Here is a 22,745-nt window from a genome sequence, read left to right as displayed (position 1 = left end):
CCAAATTTTGCTCACCAACCTAACCTATCTATGTCCCTTTGCCGACTCCTTATATCCTTTTCACAACTTACTTTCCTGACTATCGTTGTGTTGTCAGCAAATTTAGCAGCCATACATTTGATCCTATGATCCAAGTCATTTATATAAATTGTAAATAGATGACGGCCCAATGCTGAACCCTGGTGCATCTGTTAGGACATTGTTGTAAAATATTTTGTTTGTCCTGTGTTCCCTTTTTATCCCCGTCCTGCTGCCTGCTTTGATCTACAGTCTTCTGTTTGCTGCTACAACATTGTTACACCATTTGGGATTTCTATTTAAACTACAGATTTTAGGCAGAGTTTGAACCCCCTGCCCTGATGGACCAGGCCAAGACATCCCCTTTAGGTTCCGTGGAAGAACATATGATGTCGATTTGATAGACTTGGTAAGCAGCCAATTGGTGAACATACCACTCCCAGCCTCTTCCTGTTGATGCCTGTGATTAGTGAAGCCAGTCAGAAAGTTCCAGAAGGAAAGCGGGTCTTCTGAAGTGTTCCATTTTGTCTTCAGGTCTGTGAAGAGACCCAAGAATGAGGCAGTTTTAAAATTCTCTCTCTCTGGGCCTGGTGATTTAGAAAGCCTTCTACAGCCTGGAGGTTCTGGTTGAAGACATTATTAGGAGATTGCTGGTGACAAGGACCGCCACATCGGTAGCAAAGGACTGTCTCATAACTTTTAATCTCTGTTATTTTTTAAACCGTTCCCCCAATTTTCATTGTGTGTCTGCCTTGTGTGTGTCTGGGTGGAGGGTGGGACGGGGCTTTGGGATTAGATAGATTGGCAGACCATTGTTCTGTTATTTCTTCATTTATTCATCTTTTCCTCTTGTTATTAATAAACAGTTTGTTAATGTTTTACTTGTAAATCTGGTGTCTGCATCTGATTGGAGCAGTCTTGGACCAAAATGTTAACACGTTTATAAGAATTATTTGTTAATTCACTTATGTTGCAACCCTAGGTCGAGGGGTGCTGGAATTGACCGTGTGCTCATCCAGGGTGTCGTAACACACTCCACATATTACATCTTGCCAACCTAAAGTTGGCCCATTTATAGCTGTTATCTGTTTCCTGTTAGCTAACCAATTCACTATACATGCTATTATGTTACCCCTGTACCTCTAAGCTCTTATTTTGTGCAACAACCTTTTTTGTGCAGCAACCTCTCTTGGAAGACTTTAAGAAACTACAAAGAGTCGAGAACACAGCCCAGTCCATCATGCAAGCTCACCTCCCATCCATTGGCTTTGTCTACACCTCCCGCTACCTTGGGGAAGTGGGCAGCATAATCAAATAACCCTGCCCAGGTTATTCTCTCTTCCAACCTCTTTCATCGGGCAAAAGATACAAACATCTGAGAACACACACCAACAGATTCAAAAACAGCTTCTTCCCCGCTGTTACCAGAATTCTGAATCTCTCTAGGCATCTTCTGTATTGTTGTAGCACTATACTCTGTATGCTTAACCCGATGTCTATTTCTATGTATTTTCCTATGTTTTCATGTCTGGAACTATCTGTTTGGACTCTATGCAGAACAATACTTTCCACGGTATCTCGGTTCACGTGACAATAAATCTAAATCTAAAAATAAATCTTAATCAAATCTAACAAAATGTGGCACTTTGTCAAATGCCTTCTAGAAATCTAAGTACACCACATCTACATGTTCCCCTTTGTCCACGTTTCTTGTTCCTTCATCAAATAACTAAGAAATTAGTCAAACACGATTTCCCTTTCACAAATCCATGTTGATTCCAGGCATGGTTTCCCTCTATGTCCTCGACCATTCGGTGCCTCAGGGCAAAAGTTATAACATCTTTATCATACTGTGGAGTAGTTTTCAAGTTTCACAGACATTAGAAATGAAGTGTTTGTAAGGGCTTAAAATTACCTAATGAAAACGTAGAACTGATTTGATATCCTGGGACCTGATGTTTTCAGGCCTAAACCATTTTTGACCAATGTAAACGCGGTCTCTGGTAGATCTGGTCTCAAAGGGCAAATTTCAGATGCATCGGAAAGTCAGTTTTACTTCCTCTAATACTGGAAGAAAACTATGTTCTCACGAAAGGCCATGCACCTGAAATTTAGCCACACCATAATGTCTCAATTGATGTTCCCTAACCTGCTGTTTCCAACTCTTTTTGATTTTGTTTCTCATGTATCCATCATTTTACTTTTAATAATAGTAATATTTTATTGTCACAACTATGAAGTTACTGTGAAAAGCCCCGAGTCGCCACATTCCGGCGCCTGATCGGGTAAGCTGTAACAGAGATTGAACCTGCACTGCTGGCCTTGTTCTGCATTACAAACCAGCTGTCTAGCCCACTGAGCTAAACCAGCCCTAATTTTGATGAGCAACGTGTCCAACAATGATCAATTTGCTGGTTTGCATCATGACTTCACGGTATCCACTGCTAAACGAATTCTCTGTTCTTTAGATTGGAGGTTTAGAGATGCCTGGGTAGATGGAGCTGCCAAACCTGAAGGGAACATGAGAACAATTAGAAAATGCTGGAAAATCTCAGCAGGCCTGGCAGCATCTGCAGGGAGAAAAAAGAGCCAACGTTTCGAGTCCAGATGACCCTTTGTGAAAGCTTTAACAGAGAGTCATCTGGAACTCGAAACGTTCGCTCTTTTCTCTCCTACAGATACTGCCAGATCTTGGAAGATTTTCCAGCATTTTTTGGAGGGTTTCAGATTTCAGCATCTGCAGTAATGTGCTTTTATTTTATGAGAACAATTAGTTTTGAGTTCGATTAATTGAGTAAAAAACACGCCATCATCCAGACTGTCTGATGTTTTGGGTGCTTGTCTAATGGGAACGGATATTGAGTAGATGGCCATGCTGTTTATTTTGGAAAGGTAGGCAAATTCTCCAGGTTGGTTAGCATGAACAAGAATTAACCTGAAAGAGAAGCGTTGCTATCAGGAATGTTATTCTTCCCATGACCATCATCTGCACACTGATATTTATCTCGATGTCTCCTGTCGGTATCCCATTCAAGACTCGCCGCTTGCATTCTATACCGGTTCACAGGATTATATTAGGAACAGAAAGTCATAATTGTTAATTTATCACATTGCCTCCAATAAATTCGGAAAATTGATTTTGAACTTTTGCTGAAGTATGAAAATCACAGGAATTTATATTTTCAAAGATGAAACGATAGTGATTTATTTCCTTTCTCCAATGATCTCCTCTGCCCTTCTCTCTTGAAATGACCACTCCACCACTGAACCTCAGCAATAAAGGTCCGCGTTGCTGTTGTGATAGTCATGTCCTGTCAGGGATTGTAATAGTCACGGGGGATCTTCAGCTTACCACTGCATTGGTAGGGGTCTGAAGATGGTCGGTTAAATCTTGTGGGCTCAGGATCTGACATTACAGTAAAGGTAATGAGGAACCCCTCAGAGAAAATCCAGGTCCACATTACAATTGGAGAAATGTGGCCCTGCCTCAAGAACACCTATTATTCAATCCAATGCAAGATGCCGACTTGTTATCTAATTTTACAGAAGGTCGACTTCCTCTAGGTAGGAAGTTCATTGAAATCCCGAACCCATTCTTGTACAGTGTAGAAAATCAGGAAGAATTTGTAACAATTACTAGATGATTACCTACGTTTTAAAATAAATGATGCTAGACACAAGGGATATGAAAGATTTGATTCCTATTTGAACTATTATTTTGTCGTCTTATTTTGTTCTGCAGCTGTTTCAAGTCGGAATTTTGCTATAACTTTATCCCCGTATTACTAACTAATGGTTAGATACAGAAGAAAACATTTTTTGTTAGTAGGTTCATTCTAGGCGAACCTGCGCATTTCTTTAATCCACAAGAAGTAAAAATGTCGGTTAAATTGTTCATGACAAATCTTGATATTTAATTACAATATGATATTTCCAGTCGGCCTCCTTAAGCGGCACCGTCCGCCCCTCTGTTCAAAGCACCGTATGCTGTATTAAACTGCAGCTACCTGCAAGGTAAGCTCAGCAGAGGCAGGAACCCAGTTGTGCTGCACTGCCCTACTGTAATTACAATTATTCTACCGAGGAAAGAGATTTTTTGCATGCGTTGATAGATCTATTGTGGATCTCTTTTCCACGCGTGTTAGAGACAGCCCCAGACTCGCCAGACAGCGGAATTCAATGCAAACTCTTTCTATTCACCTCATACCTCTATTTTGGAGATAAATTAGGCCCTGATGCCGAATTTAGTATCACTGAAAAAATGCTTTCCTTCCCAGTCCAGTTGTATTTTTGTTGACCTACTTCTTTTGGGAGTTTCTGGGTGCCGTCTTGTAACCATTCAGTTATACAAGAGGCAGTGCAAGAGCTTTGTTATATATGTCTACATTGTCTTACAAATGAACGTTCCGGACTCCTTAAAGTGCTGCTGACTGACAGGGACAACGCAGGTCTAGATGTGCAAACTAGATTCGATTTTCAAAATCTTCACATAAATTCCACAGTGCAAACACGTTGCAAGTTTTTTTTTAAATTTCAAGATGAGATTTGAAAACGGAAATCATCCATTATCTTTGGGGGATCGGGAAATACTAAAGAGAAGTCTCAAAATTTCCAAATTGAGTTACATTCCAATATTAAACACCAGTTTCATGATCATTGAGTTTAACTGATGGGCATAATGATATAACACATCTGAAACTTTTTAACATGTCCAGTATAAACGAATGTTTTACATATATTTATCCAGCTAGTATTCTTTACCCTGCTGTAAATTGCTGTGTGGCCTAGGTCAAACTATCTAAAAGTTATTATTTTCCATTATACAGATTGGATAGTCCATGTCTCCAGTGCCTTTTACCTGAGGGACACCAACACGATTCGCCAGACTGAATCGCGAAGGGGTTAAATAATGTAACCTCAAAGACAAGTCAGTCGACTTTAAAATAAAATGTTGCCCTTGACATTTCAGTAAGAACGTTGGAACCAGATCTCTGTCTATTTCAGATTTCCGGCGTTACCTCTTTGCTTGAATAAAAAACGTAAACCATCTGATAATTTTATACAATGTTATCTAGTTTCTCAAAAATGCCTCAACTTGATTCACATAATTTATTATTATCCTGTACAGTGCGCTCGTATTATGTAAACATTAAAAAGATTTTTTATATGTTCAACACTTTTAGCTCTGGAATGGTTCAGCTAATTACTTGGGGTTGCTGAGCAGAAACAGGCCATTCGGCCCAAATACTCCATACTGGTGTCTATGCCCACGCAAACGTGCCATATTTCATTTTCCCCTTGTATTTCATTCCACTTTCATGCACTAATCTGGGTGGGGGCCGGTTCAGCTCAGTTGGCTGGACAGCTGGTTCGTGATGCAGAGCGAGGCCGCAGGTTGATTCACCACCAATCAGCTCTCCTACTCAAAGGGGAAAAGCCGCCTGTGGTCATCTGGGACTTTGGCGACTTTACTTTTGCTAATATAGATGCCCCTTTAATGCATCGATCCTATTTGTTTCGATCTGGTAGCGAATTCCACATTATGCCCACTTTCTGGGTGAACAAGTTTCTTCTGAATTCCTTAATCGATTTATTAGCAATGATTTTATAGTTATAGGATTATATAATTAAAAGGTGTGTAAAATAGAGATTTAATTATCTGTCGCTTATAGAATTTGTGACTCCTGACTAGAACCAATACAGGGTGCACCCATACAAAATATTAAATGATTTAGATAGCATTGTGTTTAATGCATGTACATATTTGTTGAGACAGAGGCATGTATTCTACGGTTGCTGTTCAATAATAAACACTAAATAAATAATCTGATTGTTAATGCAGTTACCAACCATTATATCTATGACTTTGCTGTCCTGAAGCAAAATAGTTTCTCCACTCGCCTAGGCGGTGGTAACTAGGGATGGAAGCCAAGGTTCAGAATCCTGCTCAGCTTCAAGGACATCTGCAAAGTATGTGCAATCCAATAAAATCCCGACCACTCGCGAGTTGGCAGCCGTAACGGCAACACAAATTGTCCATTTCATTTTCAACTTTTACTTTATAAAATAGCTTTTAAAAGTAATGTTTTATAAGGTTTCTGGAGGGGAGATAATTCCCCATTTGCCTTCCCCCTGTCCTCTCTCAAAGGTGTACTGTGTAAAACGTTTGCATTTTATCGGCATATATACTGTACATGGGAAATAAGCCCCATTATGCATTTCAGGCCATAATTCCATTCGGTCGGTAGCCAGCAATTTCGCTTGGCAGAGCAGAGGTGCAAAAATAAAGACAGCGGAATCTAAGATCATGTTCGACGGGCATATGGCTGTGTAACTCGAATCTTTACGAGCTCGAGTGTAGAAGGTCGAGCCCAAAAGTTCCGGAAGCAATGTGTAGTCCGTATTCCCGTCTGGAGCTATTTTGTCCCATTATAGGAATCCACTACTGCCTTCTCTACAAATTCAACCACTCAGTCTACTTGACGCCCTTGCATGCGCGCGCCATCTGGCCATGCACAAGGCATGGTAACCATCTGCGAACTGGATCGTCAAAAGTACAGGCGCCCCAACCGAACCCTTGTAATTGGGCCCACTGTTCGCTCAGACCATTACTGGCAATAATCACAAACTAAAAACAAAAGTTAATCTAAACGCAGATTCCTGTTGTGACACTTTGGAACACACCGTACAGGTCGGCGCAACATCGAGGGCCGAAGGGCCCGTACTGCGCTGTAGTGTTCTATGTTCTATGTAATGTTTTTGTGGGCAGTTCTCTCCTGAGCTCCATTTTTTGCTCCTGAAATAATCAGCATTTATTTGTAATGCGTTTAACGGAGAGAAAATTCATCTGGCGTTTCACAGAGCGGTTCGAATAGAACAATAGACAGGAGGCCACATGAAGAGATATCAGGACAGCTGACCAAAAGCACAACTGATTTTGAGAGTCTTAATTGGGGAGAGATGGGTTCAGAGGGTGGGGAAGTTTGGAGTGAGTGCAGTGCTTAACGCCCAGGCAGGTGAAGGAACAACTGCTGATGTTGGAACGATGAAATTCTAGATTTGGCGGAAGGCTGAGATCCCGCATGGATGTAACGCTGGAAGAGGTTATAGAGTTAGTAAGGGATGAAGCATGCAGAAGTTTGGAAGAGATTTTAAGTGTATAACTGTTCAGTTTAAACCTGGCTCTGTTGACCACTGTTACCCTGACCTCGGATCTGAAATTTCTGATAGTCCTTGCTTCCCTCAGTATGTCACCTTGCCTTCCAAAAGCACCCAACAGCCAAACTTGCTAGTAGCCAATGATAATCTTCTTTCTTACAGGTCTCATTATGATCACTTTTAAATCATTGCCCTTATTTTAATCCAATTTCTGGAATTGCGGGCTTGGTGCTAATCTCCCTTTCTGCTTCAAAATGATAGATTTGCAAAGCCAGTTTTCTATGAGTCAACATATGTTGCTGCGCATGCGATTTGCCTTTCTTTCTCAGCCTGAATTAAATGAAGCCAATATAAAAACAGCTTGTTTCTTGTGACAGGACATACATATATAATGTAATGGATATTACATTGTGCAGATTGTCTGGTTAATGCCAGTGTTGTAGCTGTACTGGAACAGCTTGGCGAGGGGTGTTGCAAGTTCTGGAGCACCAGTCTTCAGTACTATTGCCAGAATATTGTCAGGGCCTATAGCATACACAAATGTGCCTTCAGCCGTTTCTTGATATTACGTGGAGTGAATCAAATTAGCTGAAGACTGGCTTTTATGATGCTGGAGTCTCTGGAGGAAACCGAGATGGATCAGCAACAATCAGCATTTCTGGCAAAAGATTATTGTGAATGCTTCAGCCTTATATTTTGCGCAGATATCCTGGGCTCCCACATAATTGAGGATGAGGATATTTGTGGAGCTCATGCTCCGGTGAGTTGTTTAATTTTTCACCACCATTCACGGCTGGATGTGGCAAGACCTCAGAGCTTAGATCTTCTTTGTTGGTTGTGGGATAGCGTATCACTATCACTTGCTGCTTACGTTGTTTGGCACACAAGTTGTCCTGTGCTGTAGCTTCACAACGTTGGCACCTAGTTTTTCGATAGGCCTGGTGCTGCTCCTGGCAAGCCCTCTGGCACTCTTCATTGAATCAGGGTGGATCCCCTGGCTTGCTGGTAATGGTAGAGGGAGTGGTATGCCGGGCCATGAGTTTACAGTTTTTTTTCTTTATTATTTTATGGGTTGTGGGCGTCGAAGGCAAGGCCAGCATTTGTTGCCCCTCCATAATTGCCCTCGAACTGAGTGACTTTAAAGAATTAACCACATTTCTGTGGATCTGGAGGCCTACCAGGTAATGATGACAGATTTTCTTCCCGAAAGGACATTAGTGAACCAGATGGGTTTTTATGACATTCGACAATAGTTTCATGGTCATGATTAGAATCTTATTTCCAACTTTTATTTATTGAATTAAAATTTCACCATCTACCGTGGAACCCGGGTCCCCAGAGCATCACCCTGGATGTTTGGATGATAGGCCCAGCGACAATACCATTATTCCCCCACCTCCCCTTGAGGTTGAGTACATTTCTGCTGCTGATAGTGATCCACAGCCCCTTATGGATGCCCAGTCTTGAATTGCGAGATCTGTTCTGAATCTATCCCATTGAGCACGGTGGTAGTGCCACACAACACACACTCCTTATGTGCGGAAGTCACATGCAGGATTTTAATAGGTCCACATGTAGAAGTGGGGCAATGAAGAACAAAGGATAGAACATAAAACAATTAGAAATATTGGACGAAAGAGCACCGAGAAAGATTAAAAGTGAGAGAAAGTAAAGGATACCCATTCGAATGCAAATGTTTTGGACAAGTTTTGTATACAGAGAAAGGAATTGAAACATTGTATTATCCTGTCATTTTCCGGCGACATTTTCTCTCCTTCTACAAGCAGATAAAAGTAAAACTGTTTTTCCCCCTTCCCATCTCCTGTAAATGTTGACCTTCCCCCATCAACCGACACTGCAGTACTGCAGTGCGCATCACTCACATGAACCAACAGATTTGGTGCCGGCAGATAAATTGAAATTATAACATTATTTTCAAATGTGACCCATGCTCCCGGCCGGGGCAGAGTTACAGCTTCGTCCATATTAAACATATCAATCAGCCCTAATTTCTGCAGAAGTTACCCTGCTCACGGTGGCACTCTTATTGAACACCTCTCCATTCAACAAAGACGCCCTTCCCACCTGGTTCCTGCGCTCAGTTCTTCCTTCTGTTCTTTTCAATCCACACGCGTTCTTTCCTGCTACTCCGACCCATCGGACAGAGACAGTCTCCCCTCCAACCTCCAACCTCAGGAATACTCCATCCTATTTCATTCGCTGATGCGTTCTCATCCCAACCACCGAGGCTCACTGATGCTTAATCTCATCCAGTAACCCATCTGCCATCATCCAATAGCATCCTCGTCCTGTCTTTTCAATATCACCCTCTTGTCTCCTCTTATATCTTCTCCCTTAATGATCTTCTCGATGCTGAGCCTGACTACCACTGCCCAGGGATCCAGTAAGAGACCTGACATCGGGACGGAGCCAGCAGGACGGAGTGTGCTTTGGAGAACAACATGGACATCTAATAGATATTGCCTGCCCTGCTAAGTATTTCCAGCAATTTACTGTTTCTTATTCAGATTTCCAATATTGCACCTATTTGTTTTTGCATTAGCACCTGTCTAGCCCAATAATGTCACTGTGAAAACGGAACGGTGCGGTGTTTTTTGAGAAGGAGGTTAGTTATTCAGTGGGAACTTGCGCTAGGCTTGTTGGGTTGAGATCGAGGGATAACATATCTGTATTTTTGTAGACTCCATATACATGGCTTGGCCAATGGGCTGTTGCCATTAGAGCGAGCATCATTTGATCTTGACCTGGCATACAAACCAAATTGGTTTGTGAGTTAACAGGATAGGCTATTGAAGCAGACAGCAAAATAAGGGTGAAAGTATTTTTTCTTTTCATTTCCATTCAGTCCTGAATGCGGGCTTCGCTGGCTAGACCGCCATTTATTGTCGATCCCGCATTGCCCTTGAGAAGGCTGGTGGTGAGCCGCATTCTTGAACTGCTGCAGTCCATGCGGTGCAGGTCCAACCACAATGTAGTAGGGAGGGAGTTCCAAACTTTTGACCCAGCGACAGTGAAGGAATACCGAAATAATTCCTGAGTGACTTGGATGGGCAGATTGTAGATGGCGGTATTCCCATGTTTCTGATGTTCTTGTCCTTCTAGGCGGTAGAGGTGACGATGTGGAAGGTGCAATGGAAGGAGCTTTGGTGAATTGCTGCAGTGTATCTTGTAGACGCAGCAACTGTGCTTCATTGCATAGGGGACATGTTGCTGGAGGGTGGTGGATGAGGTGCCAATCATAAGGGCTGCTTTGCCCTGATGGTGTTGAGCTTCTTGAGTGTTGTTAGAGCTGCACTCGGTCCATGCAAGCTTTTCTATTTCCGGTAAAATTGATGTATTCATAGATTGAGCTTAAAGGACATGGTTAAGAAAATGGTTCCGCGGATTTAACTATTTTAACAGGTTTAACAGATTTAACAGATTTATTGAGACCTAATGACGTTTCTAAATCTATTTTATGTTCTGGTCTTCAAAAAAACAGGGTTGTGGAGATATTAATTGTACGATAACTGAAATGCCATGAGAGTAAAGAGCATATATAAATCTAAGTAGCAGGATTTAAAAAACCCGGAGGATTGAGTTACCATGAATCTATTACCCAAATATCAAACAATTAGCAACAATTTCTGTAAGGCCGAGAGTTCCTGAGAACCTAACACGACAATAAAAAGAAATATGTATTTTAAACAACGGTCCGGCTATCTCGACGTCTTTTGCAATAGACCTGATTAAATATCATGCATTTAACTTCAAATGATCAGTTATTTAACCGCTATTGGCATTTACATTTGCGTCTTTAACCAATTCTCGTTTGAACACAGACGAGTCACTGGAAAGCGACCCAATAAATAAAAGACGGTGAATTTCACAGTGACAATGACTTGGACAAGTATATTATCAACACAGGAGTGAATCCCAAAGGTCTGGCTATTTACAAGTATTTAATATCAGCAACTCGTTAGAGTGCAAGGAGTTTTGAAAATTAAAAACAGGATTGTAATTTGTACCCCAGGAGGATAATGCAACTATCGACTCTCTGACATGCATCCTCACTCCAAAATAAAGCATTACTGAGTGTACAGGTCCCCTGCCATCTATCTAAACACTCCATCACACCCCCATTCACTTAAAGCTCCATTTCAGCTCTTGCAGCTACCAACATTAAAGCCTCACTATGTGCGTAACTGTGGGCCACTTTGAGGCGTGTGCTCCAAGTGGATTGAGACTGGCCAAAATAATTCACCGTCCCATTGCATCCGAATTTAACCCATGTTTCAGAGGGAAAATATAATAAGTTATCTTCATGTAAGACATTACTAACATTGATATCTCATTCGGAAAAATCTCCCCGGTCTTTAATCTTCCACTCAGCTCTATCTACTCCCTACCCATGTGTCATTTCAGCTGTCTTAAAAGTAAGCCGACTTTTGGGAGACCATAATGTCCAGCTCTGTTCAGAAGCTTGTCTACTCTTTATAGTACACTTAGCCCCTGGGAAATAAAATTGTTCAAGGCATTTTAAAATGCAAAGATTTTACCCCACTCATCGTGAAGTAACGAAACTTAGTTTGGTACAATAAATGAAACTCAAAAATTGTTCGATAAACTGTCTGCCAAATCTATTTCATATGAATCTCTAAGTGTTGCGTTGACCTAAGTATGTAATTGAATGAAGTGTCTAGACATCCCTTCAACATTAAAACTACATGAACCCACTTCCAATAATTAAATGAAATGAAAAATAGGTCATTACATCTTGTGCTTCTCATCGCTATCGTGCTTGGGAGCTGTGACATTTCGACCATTTTAAACCAGACATCACCTGTTTCATTCAGTTTTGTTGCGTAGACTTCCAAAGTTTCTCTAGGAGTGGTCGTGACCTTTGTACAACCTATAGAAAGAGGATGTTTTAAGCAATTGATGTTAAAGGCGATCTTGTGATCGGCAGTAGATCCTTGTAAAGAATGTTATTCAGGTTACTTTGTGACAGAAGCATTTAACCTTGAGGTTTTCTATGGTGTTGTCCTGCAGCCCGTTCTGCCAAGTTGTTCAGTAATGAAAAAACTCGGTCATTGCTAGCCTGTATTAATGAATTAATTTCCATTCCCCGAAACTTTGCTGATGTATCTTTTCCGTTTTAACTCAGAGGATTAAATAGAAACTCACGCTGCGATGTGCGTGAGCTCAACTATTCGGCGACTTTGTACTTTAAGTTGTTACTTTACTGCTTATTTTAGTACAAAGAGATTCTGTATTGATATAATTAAATATAATACAAAAAGAAACATATTAGGAATATGGATGTCTGCATTCGACGAATACTGACAGTGATCGAGCATATGTAGAATTTATTTTGCAAACAAATCAGTAACTTCCTATATTGTGACATTTTCTTTTGCATCTATGTTTTAATTTGTTACCTTATATACAAAGCTACTTGTCCTAAAATAGACATTATATATGACAACGGTGTAAGGTTCTTGTTTATTCTCTGTTTATTCCCTATTTCTCCTTTCTTTTCTATTTCCCTTTACATTTTGATCCACGGATGTTTGTGGACACGTGTGTTTCAGGCAGCCTGCATCTTTCATTTAGAAAATTCCAGAGGGCTGTGCCGTTCTTGACTAGCGCTTGCAGACTGGCCAGTCTCAGTGATGACTCGGTTTGACTGAATTGGCTGATGATCATTGAATGGACCCAAACCGCTGTGTTCTGCTCGGTGACAAGTGTGGATTGGCATGGGTTTCCTCCGGGTGACCCGGTTTCCTCCCACAAGTCCTGAAAGATGTGGTGTTAGGTAGTCTGGATATTCAGAATTCTCCCTCAGTGTACCCGAACAGGCACCAGAATGTGGCGATGAGGAAATTTTCACAGTAACTTCATTGCAGTATTAATGGAAGCCTACTGTTGACAATAATAAAGATTATTATTATCATCCCAATGGAATGTTTTCAGAGTCAGGTGGTTTCATTTTGGTTTGACTTTTGAGTCTACAGCCTGGATGATGGGATCTAACTAACTTTCTTTAAAAAGATCCAACTAATTATCTACATAAGCCCACTGTGAGTGTTGACTCTCCCTCCAGCAAGTCTGGATGTTGCTCTCTTCAGACTGCAAAGGCCTGAAATCTAACCACAAGCTGAAAGTAAGGTGTGATGTAAAATCTAGTGTCACTACAGAAATATATAGACCTGAATGTGAACCTTAAGCTGAAGGCCAAGTTTCATAAGAAGTAAAGTGCTTCTCCAGAAATCCTGCTGACTATGAGTACTGAATTGTGTAACCTGCGGGGACCCCAAATGAATGACTCTACCAGGAAGACTATTACCAGCTGTAAACCAGAGGCTTTGACCAACCAGCATGCTGAAAGAAAAGTGTACTAAAGAACCACCATCTAAAGCAAAGAATCTTGGGCAGGATTTTCTGTTTCTGAGACTAAGTGTTGATGCCAACACAGAATTCGTGGACTTTCAGGACAGAAAGTCCAGTGCCACACCTGGACCCATTCCGCTACTGCTAAGGGGCTAGCACCGGCGCCACATGGAACATAATCGATTTGAATGAGAAATGGTGTTGTATTCGTCCATTTGGCGATTCACACTGAAAGGCTGACAAGCTGCCGCTGCATATACACACTTCACTCCCCACACACCCCATTCCAGCCAACAAGGTGGCATTGAGGAGAGCAGTCTCGAGGTTTACGGACACCGAGCTGGAGACCTTCTTGGTTGCAGTGGAGAAGCCTTGTACCCCGGCCCGGGAAGGAGGCTACCAGTGCCATTCCCTATGCCTGGGTGTAGGTGGCAGAGGCTGTGAGCACCATGGGCAGCACAATATGGGCGTGCCAGCAGTGCCGGAAAAAACTGCATGGCACCCTCAGGGTGACCAGGGTGAGTAGGCAGCAGGGTGCCACCTAGCATGAACCAGCGTCATCCACACCCGTGACCCTACCCCCCTCCCTGAGTGTGGCCAATACCCCACCCTGCGCCACATGCTGTTAACCTTACTGCCCAACATGACTGGGTGCCCTGGCCACTGAGGCCACCAGCTACCCAACCCCTGGGCTGCATGCGGACGTCTAACTGTCATTTTCTGTCCCCCTGCCCACCCCCAGGAGCAGGGCATGTACAACTGCTGGGAGTGGGAAGTCGACAGTGAGGGGAACTGCCACACCTGTGGCCCCTCACTGTGGCTGAGTAGAGGCCCTGAACGGAAGAATGGGTGGTCGCCAAGGTGGACCTCAGCCCGGGTGAGGAAGTGAGAGCCCGCTTAGATGTGGTTCCCTGTGACATGTGTGTAAACCCTCCCCACCATCCTCACCCCATATCACCCTCTCCCCCACACCACCCTCACGCCAAAACCACCCTCATCCCCACCAACACCCTCACCCTTCACCACCCTCATCCCCACCCATACCCTCACCTCACCCCACCCCACACTACCACAACCTACCGCCATCTACATGCCTACCTCCACTCCGCTCCCCCCCCCCCCCGGCTCTCGGTTTAATCATGCATCTTGTCATGTGTCTTGCAGGAACTGCTGGTGGTGGGGCGGGTTCATCTGGCATCCCCTGCCACCAGTCACTGCCACAGCCGGCCACCCCCCACTGCTTTGAGCCGAGCAGGGGCACTGAGAGCAGCTTGGATGCCAAATCCTACCTGAGACTCAAGAGACCCCGGAGATCTGGCCAGGGGCTGACTGTGATTCCTCATCACAGCTGTCTCCAACACCCTCCACCATCCAGAGGACACTCACTTCGATTGGGCATGGTAGTGAAGAGGCTCCTGGGACACTATCATGTGCGCATTATACATTGATCAGTATGGAGTAGCCCAGGGGCCATTGTGCACCCGAGGGAGGAGGAGGGAATTGGGGCCCATGTTGGTGACTCCTGCAGGGGAGGTCCCAGAACACCTGCAGCATCTCGGACTCCTCCCTCCTGTTCCTGATGTATCTGGTGGGCAGCAGGCAGAACGGGGCAGCACCACACCACCTGGAACACCCGAGCAGCAGCCAGGCCCATCCCGGTCCATTGTCCTAGAAGATGTTCACCAATCGGGACCCAGGTTGCAGGACGTGAATCACAGCAGGCTGCCTCCAATCCTGCTGGACCGTCTGGGGAACCTCCTTGAGGGAGCTTATGGCTCGTAACACAGGAAGTTAGGCACTAGTTAAGTTGGCACAGGTGCAGGGTACAGTTTAGTTATAAGGGCTACGGCACAAATCTGTATATATTCATTCACATTAAACACTTGTTGCCACAATTACAACATGCTCCACAACCCCCTGCCCCAGACCACCCTGAACCACATCCAACGCAGGGATCCGATGGGACCATGTGATGCAATCACCAGCTCACATGCAGGGATCACCCTGGTGGACAGTGGACCGTGCTACCAATGGCAGGAGTCAGAAGTAGTCAAATATGTGGAGCACCAGAGGCCATCGCAAACTGAGTGCTCATCATCCACCATCCCATGGACCAGACCTGGTGTTACTGCCAACCCAGGGCCCCCACCCCATAGTGCGGTGGGTCTGTATCAAGGAGTGAATTGCAGATTGGGGTGCGGTTGGGGGAGAGTGAGTGTGGGCGTGGGATGCAGTGTCTGTACCCCTGGCCAGTAACCTCTCTTCACTCCCCCATCACCCCGGTCGGTGAACCTGGTGGTGATCAGAGAGTACCGTGTGCATTGGCCCTGGCACACATGTTGTGCGGCATCCCGTGGCTGCCTTGGCCCCATGTCCTGCATATCCTCGTCCTGCCCCACATCTTCCTCATTGGATGAGGCCTGACGTGCCTCCTCCTCCAGCACATCGCCCCTCTGCTGTGCGATGTTGTGGAGGACGTTTGCAGGCTGCCACGAAAAGCGTGATCCTCTCAGCATCATACTGGAGGGCCCCCCCCCCCCTGAGCAGTCCAGGCACCTGAACCGCATCTTCAGGAGGCCAAAGTACTGCTCGAACATACCCCTTGTCGCTGTATGGGCTTTGTTGTAGCTGGTGTCCGCATCAGTCTGTGGCCTCCGGATAGGCATCATCAGCCACGACCACAATGGATAACCCCTGTCACCCAGGAACCAATCCCCCAGCCAGGGGGCATCTCGAACATGTCAGGAATTATCAAGTCTGCCAGGATCAAGGTGTCATACATACTGTCCAGTCACATATCAGCTGCATGTTCATCGAGTGGAACCCCTTTTGGCTTGTGTAGAGCAGCCTGTCTTCTGCAGGTGCCTGTGGGGATATGTATCCTGTCGATCAATCCCTGGGTCCGGGGCATCCCGTCGATGGCAATGAACCCCACAGCCTGGGCATCCTGGTGGGCTCGGTCCACATTGAAATGGATGAATTGAGCCACCTGGGCATATAATGCCTCTGTGACTGTGCGGATGCACTTGTGCACAGAGGTCTGTGAGATCGTGGACTTGGCTCCTGGATGGACCCCATTGCGTAAAGGTTCAGGGCAACTGTCACCTTAATGGCCACTATGAGGCAGCAGGTAGTATGGTGGTTAGCATAAATGCTTCACAGCTCCAGGGTCCCAGGTTCGATTCCCGACTGGGTCACTGTCTGTGCGGAATCTGCACGTCCTCCCCGTGTGTGCGTGGGTTTCCTTCAGGTGCTCCGGTTTCCTCCCACAGTCCAAAGATGTGCGGGTTAGGTGGATTGGCCATGCTAAATTGCCCATAGTGTCCTAAAAAAGTAAGATGGGGGGGGGGGGGGTTGTTGGGTTACGGGTATAGGGTGGATACGTGGGTATGGGTAGGGTGATCATTGCTCGGCACAACATCGAGGGCCAAAGGGCCTGTTCTGTGCTGGACTGTTCTATGTTCTATGAGGGGGTGTCCTTCCCCCATACCCCCGCGGTGCCAGGTGTGCCATCATCTGGCAGATATGCCACACTGTGTCTCTGCTGAGTCAGAGTCTTTGACAGCATGCCCCGTCCGGCAGCTCTTCGAATGGCAGGCACTGCCTGTACACACGAGGCCGCATGCAACACCTCCTTGGTACCACCTCCTCCTCAGCCTATTGGGTAGCCAGCATTCCAATCTGGTTGGCTGCCACCTGCCCCTCTGCTGCCCGCTCCGCTGCTGTAGCTTCTTCCTCCTCCTCGAGCAATGCCAGCTCATACAGCCGCAGGGCATCCCCCAGCGCTGCGGCGACTAGCAAGAAGGCCACCATTTCTGGTTGAATTCCAATATCCATTGTTTGCAGAGGGTGAGAGGCCGACATGTTAGCATGATGCATACCCCTTTATCCAGCCAGGTCCCCCGGGCTACATGGTGGCCCGGGTTGGCACTGTGGGCTCCATCCCTGCTGTCTCCCCCCCCCCCCCCGCCATCCCCTCACTCCTGGTCTCATCAGCGGCAGCACCCTGCCATCTCTGATGCCAGTGATACCATTGGCTAGCACTGCCCCTGCCAGGGGTATGCACCATGCCCCCCTTAAGGGCTACTGTGGGTGTTGAACTGGGTGTGCCGCTGGTGGGTGGTGACCAGGTTGGGGGTTGGGGTGGTGGGGGGCTTGTAGTGGAGGGTGGGGTGGGGGCACCCATATGGCCAGTGTCACTCTGCAGAACCAGGTGCCAGGGTGGGTGGGTTGTGGGGTGCGCAGCAAGATGGTTGCCTTGCAGGCCACAGTAATGGAGGGTCACCCCGGCCACTCGGTCTGTTCCCACCCCCCCCCCCCCCGGCCCTGGCAGGGCCCTCCCACCTCAATTGCCCCTTGTTGTATCCTACTTCCTCCCTCTCTCCCTCAGCAGCCACGACAGCGGTTTCATGATTTAAAAAAAGCACAACTCAACCGCGTCATTGAGTACTTGGCCCATCAGAGGCAGAGAATCACAGAGGCCCTGGAGAATACCGGCTCAGGCCCGCTAATGATATTTGATTTGATTTGATTCGATTTATTATTGTGACATGTATTAGTATACAGTGAAAAGTGTTTTTCCTTACATGCTAAACAGACAACGCATACCTTACATAGGGAAGGGAGGAGAGAATACAGAATGGAATGTTACAGTCATAACTGGGATGTAGAGAAAAGATCAACTTAATACGAGGTAGCTCTATTCAAAGGTCTGATGGCAGTAGGGAAGAAGCTGTCCCTGAGTCGGTTGGTATGTGACCTCAAACTTTTGTATCTCTTTCCTGATAGAAGAAGGTGGAAGAGAGAATGTCTGGGGTGCGTGGGGTCCTTAATTATGCTGGCTGCCTATCTGAGGCAGCGGGAATTATAGATAGAGTCAATGAATGGGGGGCTGGTTTGCGTGATGGACTGGGCTACATTCACGACCTTTGTAGTTTCCTGCAGACTTGGGCAGGGCAGGAACCATACCAACCTTTGATACAACCAGAAAGAATGCTTTCTATGGTCCATCTGTTGAAGTTGGTGAGAGTCGTAGCTGACATGCCAAATTTTCTTAGTCGTCTGAGAAAGTAGAGTCGTTGGTGGGCTTTCTTAACTATATATGCAAATGGTGTTTATTGTCTGCATTCCGGAATGCATTGGCATTGCTGCCGAGGTGACAGAGAATCGCAATTTAGAGTCAAATTGGTGCCCGTCGTGATTTTGGTGCCGGCACCCCTCCTCCCCCCAATTGCGTTGCGCAATTTCGCTTCAGCCAATGGTGAATCCCGCCCCTTATCTTTTGACCTTCATCCTTATTATTTTTTACTCTTTTCCACCCCCCCTGACATGTGTGGGGAGAGGGTGGGACAGTTAAAAGGGGTAGTAGGTATTAGCTCGTTCTTATCCAGTTGTATCTACTGCATATTTCATGATAGTTCTTACAATTAAACAGTGGTTGTTTTTAAACTTACAAACCTGGTGACTGTAATTATTGGGCAGCCAAGGGCCAAAGACCTAGGGTATTTTTCAAATAATTATTGGTTAATTCACTTGTCTTGTGACTCCGGGACGAATGGGGCTGGAATTGACCGCACGTCAGCCCAGTGTGGTAACGAAGCTGAGTCATTAGTTTGTAGATTACAGAAGCAATTAACTTTAACCAGAGGTGTTCACCGTCTGTTTAAAACACGTGGACGGAAGGAAACATTGCAGAATCGTGGTCAAGACTATCATGTGTAATGAAAGTCCAAAGATGTGCGGGTTAGGTGGATTGGCCATGCTAAATTGCCCGTAGTGTAAGGTTAATGGGGGGATTGTTGGGTTACGGGTATACGGGTTAGGTGGGTTTAAGTAGGGTGATCATTGCTCGGCACAACATCGAGGGCTGAAGGGCCTGTTCTGTGCTGTACTGTTCTATTATCTATGTTCTATGTTCTATGAAAGCAAAATACTACGGATGCTGCATATCTGCGGGAAAAAAATAAAATTCTGGAAATGCTCAGGCGGTCTAACAGCCCCTGTGGACAAAGAAACAAAGTTAATGTTTCATGACCGTTCTGAGAACAAGTCATCAGCCTGAAACATAACTCTCTCTTCGAATCTGTGGACTATATCCAGCATTTTCAATGTTTATATCGTGCTTATATTGCAGCTGCGTTCTGCTTATTGTGTATAATGTGCATTGTCTGTGTGTTGAATTTCTCATCCTAGTGTACGATTTGACCGTGGTTGTGCTATTGTTTGCAACCAGTACGTGTGGCCTATCTTCAAATTGAGACCTTCCGTTTTGCGTGCACCGCAATGAACTGAATTGTACAAAGCGAGACTGAAGTCCAGTGTCTGCCCCGCCGCGTCACCCTGCAGCCATACTGTTCTCTCTTGTTCGCCATTGAATTATTTGAACGCTGGGTGTCCATCCAGTATGTACTTAAAAACAGGAAGACTTGTATCGAGCTTTTCACCGACCGGACGTCTCAAAGTCTTTGCAGCCAGTGAACTTGAAACGCACTCACTGTGTAATGTGGAAAAGGCGGGAGTTAATTGGAGCACAACACAACCCGCACGAACAACATTGCGCTAATGAACAGACAATCTAATTTTGTGATGTTGATTTGGAGATTGATATTGGCCAGGACACTGGTTGTAACCCTTCTTTTAAGTAGTGGAGTAGTTTACATGCCAATGAAAAGACCCATGTGGTCTCTGTTTAATGTATCATCAAATGGCAGCTCCTCCCGACAGTGCCGAACTCCTCCGGTGCTGCATTGGAGTGTCAACCTTGATTTTTGACCTTACATTGTATATAATCTGAAATATACCTAATGCATATTGACTATTAAACGATCATTATGCCTAAATAGTGTTTCTGTCACTGTGCAAAACTGGTCACGATATAGTCCAGAGTTGTTCAATAAATTCTCCACTTGCCCCACGGAGGGAATGAGCCGCAAACGCGTGGTACATTTTGGAGCGACACAATGCAGAGTTGTGACAAAGTTGAGACGATGGATATGAGTTTGGGTGTGACTCGTCCATCGCTGATTGAGCAAGGACGAATCAACCAGGTTGCTGTTAAACAAGAGTCGCAAGTCGTTTAGACCTTGACTCTGTCTATCAGAGTGCCCTTCAGATGCTGGGCTTCTGGTGACCTGGAATTTGAAGGGTAATTTGCTCAATGAAACGAGCGAAATACTCTCCTTCTCTCTTCCTGCTCTCTCTGGTTTCCTCTAAATGGTGAAACGTTTAGAACTACAGGCATTTCCTTGTTGTGCTGTGAAAGCGGGACTGGCCTTTGGAAGGACCGTGGGCCAATTGCTCTCGAACTTCTCTTGGGGAATCTAGTAAATCAGCGATTGGAGAGTTTGGTTTTTGTTCAGCTGGTAGTTGACAGGTTTCACAAAGCAGTTGAGGTATGTGACTGACAGACACCGCATGGCTGCCAAGGAGAGATGGGATGTTCAATTTTGACAAGATGAAAATCCCAATGTTTTTGGCCGTCATCTTTGTAATTTTGTTGAAATAAGCAATAGAAAGCTAGAGCGGTCTGTTTTTCTTTCGTTTTCTCTGAGGCCTCGCGGGCAAAGCTAGCATTTGTTGTCTATCCCTAATTGCCCTTGAGAATGTGTTGACAGGTCATGTAGTTTGCGCACAATTTCAGTGCAGATTACCACCTTTGAGAGTGTGTAGAGCAGGTTTACTTTGGCATTGTTGGATTGCAAAACCCTCAGCTCTTTTCCTGACTCGCAATGAGGGAATCTCTGATTGCTGATGGATTAAAAGGCCAGTCTTAATTCCTAAATAGTGTGTATTTGTTCAGAGAGTTACAGGTTGTTGACAGAGAAAGAACTGCGTTATTAATCCAAGTCAGTATAATGTGCGGCTTGGAGTGAAACTTGGTGGTATTCCTGATGTGTCTGTTGTCCTTGTCAATTACAGAGGTTGCGGGTTTGGAAGGTGCTGTCGACTGAGGCTTGGCGAGTTGCAGCAATGCGTCTTATAGCTGATGCACACTACACTGGCGGTGGAGGAAGGAAATATTTCAGGTGGTGGGTGTTGATCAAGTAGGTTCTTTGACTAGATTGTGTTTCTCCTCTTCAGTGTTGGATGTGCACCATCCAGAAAAATGGAGGATATTCCATCATACCCCTGACTTGTACCTTGTAGACTTTAGGGAGTCAGACTCTCAGGGACCCGGGCCCGGGTTCGAACCCGGGTCCTCAGCGCGATAGGCAGCAGTGCTAACCACTGCGCCACCGCGCTGCCCTTCAATCTTTATTTCTGATTGATTAAAAACCCCAATCTGAATTACAAAATATTGTGTATTTGTTTTAATTAAATTGCGTATATTTTGTATCATGTGTGGAATATGGTCACCTCATCACTGCATGTTTGGTGGACACCGAAATTCTAATGGACAAGTCTGCCAAAGACAGGTTAATATGCATGAGCTAGATGGTCCTCTGCAGGTATTTTTTTACACAACTTATGCTGGGGCAATTATCTTTAAACAAGACTTGTTAATTTAATGTAAACTCCGTTGGCTCAATAGTTTGCAGACTTGCTCTGTGCAGTGTGTACGGATTGTGCTTTTCCCATTCTCTATAAAGTCCCTTACGCCAATTGTGTATTGACTATCTTCTTATTCAAGGGGTTGATTCACACAATCTGCGCCACGATCACGTTGCATAAAATGAACTGGTGGGCACAGACATGGCTTATTGAGCCTGGATGAGCGACACCCGTTTAATGTAAGCTGTTCTGTTCATTGTTTACAACCGTCATGATAATTGTGCAGAACCGCTTTATTTCATTGCATACATCTTCCGAAATCTTGTATAAGTTATTAAGAGATGTTGGACCAATTATATTTTGCATCTTTTTTTAAAAAACGACCCGAATACCGCAAAGCATAGGAGGAAGGGGATGGATTTAACTAGAAACGCCTTCCAAAAAAAGGCCGAGTACCAAGTAAGCTTCGCTTTCGCTGTAAAATGTTATGGGGAGAATTTTCCCCGGTCTGTTTTCGGCTGCCATGTTCTCATTCGCTAGAACAGTTCCTGCCGTCAAAGTAACGGCGGAAGAGCCGAAAAATGGATTGAACTCCACGTCGCGATAACTGTGTTTAGACAACGCAGAGTTTGGGATTTTGAAGTACTATAAACAGGATGAAGATGGTGGGGGAGACAACGCGAGTA

The sequence above is a fragment of the Scyliorhinus canicula genome, chromosome 19 (genome assembly GCF_902713615.1).
Source record: "Scyliorhinus canicula chromosome 19, sScyCan1.1, whole genome shotgun sequence".
Classification (NCBI taxonomy): domain Eukaryota; kingdom Metazoa; phylum Chordata; class Chondrichthyes; order Carcharhiniformes; family Scyliorhinidae; genus Scyliorhinus; species Scyliorhinus canicula.
The sequence above is the reverse complement of the archived record's forward strand: the minus strand, read 5'-3'. Positions refer to the sequence as shown.